This window comes from Suricata suricatta, chromosome 11 (genome assembly GCF_006229205.1).
Source record: "Suricata suricatta isolate VVHF042 chromosome 11, meerkat_22Aug2017_6uvM2_HiC, whole genome shotgun sequence".
NCBI classification, from domain to species: domain Eukaryota; kingdom Metazoa; phylum Chordata; class Mammalia; order Carnivora; family Herpestidae; genus Suricata; species Suricata suricatta.
Window position 1 is genome coordinate 99,885,425 of NC_043710.1, and position 7,042 is coordinate 99,892,466.

Sequence of the window (7,042 nt, forward strand, 5' to 3'; positions counted from 1 at the left end):
ATTTAAAAAAATAGAAATAGAAGGAAAACATCTGGACTCATTCTACAAAGCCAGCATCATCTGATTCCCAAACCAGACAGAGACCGAGCAAAAAAAAGAGAACTACAGGCCAATATCCTTGATAAATACAGATGCAAAAATATTTAACAAGCAAATCTAATTCAACAGTATATGAAAAAAATTATCCAACATGACTAAGTGGGACTCATTCCTGGGTTACAGGGCTGGTTCGATATTTGCAAATCAATTAATGTGATACATCATATTAACAAAAGAAAAGATTAAAACCATATGATTCTGTCAATAGATGCAGAAAAAGCATTTGACAAAATACAGCATTCTTTCTAAATAAAGACCCTTGAGAAAGTCGGGATAGAAGGAACTTACTTAAGCATCATAAAAGCCATTAATGGAAAGCGCACAGCTAATATCATCCTCAATAGGGAAAAACTGAGAGCTTTCCCCAGAGATCAGGAACACGACAGGGGTGTCCACTCTCACCACTGCTGTTTAACATAGTGCTGGAAGTCCTAGCATCAGCAATCAGACAACAAAAGGAAATAAAAAGCATCAGAATTGGCAAAGAAGAGGTCAAACTTTCACTGTTTGCAGATGACATGATACTCTACATGGACAACCCGACAGACTCCACCAGAAGCCTTCTAGAACTGATCTATGAATTTAGCAAAGTTGCAGGCTACAAAATCAACTTATAGAAATTGGTTGCATTTTTATACACCAATAATGAAGCAACAGAAAGAGAAATCAAGAAACTGATATCATTCACAGCTATACAAAAAAAATCCATAAAATACCTAGGAATAAACCTAACCAAAGATGTAAAAGATCTGTATGATGAAAACTATAGAAAACTTATGAAAGACACTGAAGAAGACACAAAGAAATGGAAAAACATTCCACGCTCATGGATTGGAAGAATAAATATTGCTAAAATGTCATTACTACCCAAAGCAATCTACACATTCAATGTAATCCCAATCAAAATCGCACCAGCATTCTTTTCAAAGCTAGCACAAACAATCCTAAAGTTCATATGGAACCAGAAAAGACCCAGAATAGCCAAAGAAATATTGAAGAAGAAAACCGAAACGGGAGGCATCGCAATCCCAGACTTTTGCCTCTACTACAAAGCTGTAATCATCAAGACAGTATGGTATGGCACAAAAACAGACACATAAACCAATGGAATATAACTAGAGAACCCAGAATTAGACCCAGAAATGTATGGCCAACTAATCTTCGACAAAGCAGGAAAGAGTGTCCAATGGAAAAAGGACAGCCTCTTTAATAGGTGGTGCTGGGAAAATTGGACAGCAACATGCAAAAGAATGAAACTAGACCACTTTTTTCCACCATACACAAAAATAAACTCAAAATGGATGCAGGACCTAAATGTGAGACAGGAAAATATCAAAACTCTAGAGGAGAGGGGCGCCTGGGTGGCTCAGTCGGTTAAGCGTCTGAATTCGGCTCAGGTCATGATCTCATGGTTCATGGGTTTGAGCCCCGCATCAGGTTCTGTTTTGACAGCTCAGAGCCTGGAGCCTGTTTCAGATTCTGTGTGTCTCTCTCTCTGCCCCTTCCTTGTTCGCACTCTGTCTCTCTCTGTCTCAAAAATAAACAAACATAAAAAAAAAAAACCCTAGAGGAAAAAGCAGGAAACAACCTCCTTGACCTCAACCACAGCAATTTCCTACTCGACACATCCCCAAAGGCAAGGAATAGAGCAAAAATGAACTATTGTGACCTCATCAAGATAAAAAGCTTCTGCATTGCAAAGGAAACAATCAAGAAAATGAACAAGCAACCAATAGAATGGGAAAAGATAGTTGCAAATGACATATTGGATAAAGGGCTGGTATCCAAAATCTATAATGAATTCACCAAAGTCCACACCCAAAAAACCAATAATCCAGTGAAGAAATGGGCAGACGACATGAAGAGACACTTCTCTAAAGAGGATATCCAGATGGCCAATAGACACATAAAATGATGCTCAACATCACTCATCATCAGGGAAACACAAATCAAAACCACACTGAGATACCACCTCACGCCAGTCAGAGGGGCTAAAATGAACAAATCAGGAGACTATGCTGGCAAGGATATGGAGAAATGGGCACTCTCTTACACTGGTGGTGGGAATGTAAACTGGTGCAGCCACTCTGGAAAACAGTGTGGAGGTTCCTCAAAAAATTAACAATAGAACTTCCCTATGACCCAGCAATAGCACTGCTAGGGATTTACCCAAGGGATACAGGAGTGCTGATGCGTATGTTCATAGCAGCACTTTCAACAATAGCCAAATCATGGAAAGAACCCAAATGTCCATCACCTGATTTATGGATCAAAAAGATGTGGTTTATATATACAATGGAATATTACATGGCCATGATAAAGAATGAAATCTGGCTATTCGAAGCAATGTGGATGGAACTCCAGGGTGTCATGCTTAGTGAAATGAGTCAGGCAGAGAAGGACAGATACTATATGTTTCACTCATAAGTGAAATAGGGGAAACTTAACAGAGGACCATGGGGGAAGGGAAGGGGGAAAAAATAGTTGGAGAGAGGGAGGGAAGCAAACCATGAGAGACTCTTGAATACTGAGAACAAGCTGAGGGCTGATGGGGGAGTAGGAGAGGGGAAGGGCGGTGATGGGCATGGAGGAGGGCACTTGTCGGGATGAGCACTGGGTGTTATATGGAAACCAACTTGACAATAAACTATAAAAGAAAAAAAATAAAAACAAAAAAACCCTATGAAACTGTTCCAATAGTACTCCAATGTTCTCAGAAAAGTGTAGCGCAATAATTTTGTTTGCCTAGGCTGTATAAATTATTTACAATTCTCTATGTTTTTGGCAAACATAGAGAAGGGAAATACAAGCTATACATGCATAAGCTTTCTAAGCAAGCCACTGTTCTGGCGCTTTTCATCCCCATAACCACAGAAGGAGGACTACTGAGCTGAAAGACAGGTGTCATTTAGCTTCCGTTCACACTCCTACTTAACAAAACTGGAGACAAACAGCTCAACATCTTTAGGCTTCCAGGTTCATTAACTGGGAAATTCAAGCGCTGCAGTAAATTAACTCCAATAGCACTTTCAAAAGTGTCACAATTCTGTGAGCTTACATTGTAAAGGGCACAATGCTGCAATCGTCAAATATAAAGAAAAAAAAAGCAGGGCACCGAACACAGGGAGAACATTGGGTTTTACTTAATCTCTGGTATTATTACTTCACAGTATAAATAATGTTATTCACTACCTTTATAACAGCAATGTGGTTCTGAGGTGCTTTATCATAGTCTAACCTAAGGGAACAAATGTTACTCAAAATTTTAAAATTTTGAACTGCTACTTACTTGTGAAATGTGAAATCTATAAAATTTATAAATCCCAACCCTCTGAAGTATTTAAATACATAACAGACATCAACTAATATGTGCACTGTATTTAAAGAGACAAAGACCAAACAAAAAATTCTCTAAAGGATATGCCATTTATAGGAAAAATTAAAGAAAAATCATATATTTTCTGTTATTTTTTCTTTTTTTATAAGCTTAAAAGTGGAGATTCTTTCTTCATAAACGTATATATTGTGTTTTAAAAAGTGACTTTTTTTTTAAGTAGGGACAAAGTGCACTGTGGAAAACAGTGTCTGAATTTCTTTCTCTTCAAATAGTTTTAATAGTATAGGAGGCAGGAGGCTATAGGTGAAGTCTGTGGGTCTAAAGTAAGATAAACTGGGGTTTTTTTTTTTAAAGAAAAAAATTCCACTTCCTACTTAGTTGTGTGATCTCGTGTAAGTTATTTAACTGGCTCCAGCTTCGGCTTCCTCGTCTGTAAAACAAGGGGTCTCACAACACCAATCTCACAGAGTTTATTTGAGCTTCAGTTTCCTTATCTGTAAAATATGGGGTCTCACAGGGGTGCCTGGGTGGCTCAGTGTGTTAAATGTCTGACTTCGGCTCAGGTCATTATCTCACAGTCCGTGATGATCTCATGGCTCGTAATGATCTCCGGGTTCCTGAGTTCGAGCCCCGCACTGGGCTCTGTGCTGACAGCTCGGAGCCTGAAGCTTACTTCAGATTCTTTCTCTCTTTCTCTCTCTTTCTCTTTTCTGTCCCTCTTCCACTCATGAGCAAGCACATGCTCTCAAAAATAAATAAATGTTACAAAAAAATTTTAAAATAGTGTCTGCCTAACATTCTAGAAACTGTTATCTTTACATCAGTACCTGATCTATATACATATCTATATGTCTATGACCCTTACAAGTGGTGTGTGATGTATCAATATACATATCAATATATATTTCTTTACATATTGAATCTTAATCTTGCTTGAGTTCTTCCTGTTACTTCAGTCCCCTTGTTTCGATGGGGTTTAGGAGGGAGGCTGTTGGGAATTCGAGGCAGATTTTAACATTTCATTCATATCATGCAGCTATTAAAAAAACTTTTGAATAAATATTTATTGAAGTATATTACACAACAAATGACGAAGAAGGCTAAAAGTTCTACATGTTAATTTGTTACGGTTTTGAGAGCAAAGCTGAATGAAACGGAGGGGGCCATTCACACACCCCACGAACTCCGTAGGCAGACGGGACAGCATGAGCGGAGGCAATGAAAACAGGAAGGTAGGACAGGATGGAAGCCAGTGTGACCACAGTCACATACAGAGAAGAGGTAGGAGATAAAAGCAGAGGAGCGGGATCACAGGTCCTACAAGGCCTTGCATTCTGGAAAGTGAGAATTTTAAGTGTGACAGGTGGCTGTTGGAGGGTGACACCAGAGAACATCATCTGTCTTGTGTTTTCTCAAGTATCAATCCAAAGGGTGGCAAAAGGAAACTAAGTTTAAAAACTAAGTTACTCTGGTTCAGTCGTGAGTCGTTATATAACCATAACTATGTAAATATTAGTTATTAACTCTACTAGCATTACAACAGTAATACCCCATGATAATACCACCCATGATAATATGAATTTGGATATAACGTGATTGGTGACTGGCTCCTGTATCCAAAGCAGGCTGGCCATGGATGTTTAGTTACTTTGGAATAACTCAACATTATATTGTATGCAATTAAAATTTCTAAATCCTACTTATTATTATGGAAGAGAGAGGATAAGTATGCGTAAATATGTGTGTTGGTGTAAGAGGTTTGTAACAGGAAGTTACCAAATAATAACCAAGTCTAAAAGGCATCAAGGGGGTGCCTGGGTGGCTCAGTCAGTTAAGCATCCAACTTTGGCTCAGGTCACAATCTCATGGTTTCTGAGTTCGAGCCCTGCATCAGGCCCTCTGCTGTTAGCACAGAGCCCACTTTGGATCCTCTGTCCCTATCACTGCCCCTCCTGCCTTCTCTCAAAAATAAAGAAACTAAAAAAATAAATAAAAAACCCCAAGAACAGGGGTGCCTGGCTGGCTCAGTCAGTAGAGCATGAGATTCTAGATCTCAGGGTTGGGAGTCTGAACCTCATGTTGGGTATAGAGATTACTTAAAAATAAAATCTTAAAAGAAATCAAGAATAAGTAGAATAACATGTTATTTAAAATATGGAGGTAAAAACTCAAGGAAATGCATGTGCAGTGAAGACAGAGCAGTGGGATAAAGAATGATCAGGGCTCTGTGGGCACAAGTGGTCAGGGAAGGCCCCTCTATTAAGAAGACATTAATTTTCATGATGCAAAGAGACAGGACAGTTGCAGGAGATTGTTGTAGGCACAGAAGATAAAAAACACCCTGAGATAAGGAACTTGGTACGTTCAAGTGGCTGAAAGCAACTAAGCAGTACTGTTGGTGCTTTGAGAAGAGGTAGAAGTGGGGGAAGGGACGGAAGGTGAGAGAGGTACCAGGAGCCACAGGTGGGAAATGAACCTGAAACTACTGGTGTGGATGGCGCGCCACAGCTTATACTGGCTGAGTGGAACCAAAATTTAAATTATCAAGAATTTTGTGAGCTGGTTTTTAAACAGTGACGAAGGACACCTGGGTGGCTCAGTTACTTAGGTCTCCGAATTCAGCTTAGGTCATGATCTCACGGTTTGAGTTCGAGCCCCATATCGGGCTCTGTGCTGACAGCTCTGAGCCTGGAGCCTACTTCAGATCCTGTGTCTCCCTCCCTCTCTGGACCCTCCCCTGCTCACGCTCTGTCTCTCTCTCTCAAAATTAAATTTAAAAACATTAAAAAATATTTTACATGAGTACAGTTAACACCAAGTTTCCAGTGCGCACAGAGCGATCGCACTTCCCTGTACATTAGCTAGGCTCACCACAACCGTGCCTGCCGTCTGGCACCACACGCTAGTGCAGCCTCACTGACTAGAACCCCTGGCTGTGCCTGTTATTCCTGTGACTGACTCGTTCCCTAACTGGAAGCCCGTATCTCCCTCTCCCCTTCACCCATTTTGCTCATCCCCCAACCCTAGAATTTCTTCTTCTTCAGGGAAGCCTGAGTTCTCCCCTTGAGACCTTTCAACTGCTTGAGTCAGGCCCACCCAGATTATTTAGGATAATCTCCTTACTTAGAGTTTACAATCATGAGTGTTAATCATTTCTACAAATGCCTTCAGGGCAACACCTAGATTATTAGGGTTTAACTGAGTCAGTGGGGACTGTAGCCTTGTCAAATTGCTTTAAAACTGCGCAATAAAATCCCTCTCCCAAAGTCAGAGAACCCTAGAGTTGTGATGTTTTCCTATCAGCCCCCCTTTCCAGTACGACACACCCTTCCACTGAGAGACGCCTTTGCCCTAAGCCTCCCCACCGCACACTCAGAGGCGGCGCCCGCTCAGCAAACGTGCAAGCTCCGCGCCCGCAATCCTTCAGGCTGAGTTACTGCCGCAGAGAGTTTAAGTGCCACAGTTACAGCTCACGGTATTGCAATCCTCCACTGAGAGCCAGCTGGCCAGGACCCCACGGGCCAACTGCAGAGGTTGTTGCTACTTCTAATGAAGCCTGGAAGTGTTAGGTTCGTTGTGGATTTGCATGCAGTGTAGGAAGTAATA